We start from the raw sequence: 374 nt of genomic DNA on the forward strand, positions 1-374 counted from the left end.
TCTTATTAAATAGGGCTAATCTTCTTAATGATATTTTTATCTCTTCTTTTCTATTACTTGAATTTATCATTATGTGCTCCATTAGTCAACATTTCTTTATATATGAAAATGGTTTATATTTAATACTAATTATCATTTGTACTTGTAGAAAAGAAAACTACATTATTGGAAAACCAAACTCTATAGAATACTAGGAAAATGCAACACATGCCATCTCTAAGAATATTGTTGCATTTAATTGTTATTTCTCATAAAATGACAACAAAAGGGAGCATGCACTTCACATACATACATACATACATTCAACTTGTATGTAGTGATCTGTCAATTAACTTTTACATTTTATGGAAATGATCAGCCCTTCTTCCTGTACA

The sequence above is a fragment of the Suncus etruscus genome, chromosome 4, assembly GCF_024139225.1.
Source record: "Suncus etruscus isolate mSunEtr1 chromosome 4, mSunEtr1.pri.cur, whole genome shotgun sequence".
Classification (NCBI taxonomy): domain Eukaryota; kingdom Metazoa; phylum Chordata; class Mammalia; order Eulipotyphla; family Soricidae; genus Suncus; species Suncus etruscus.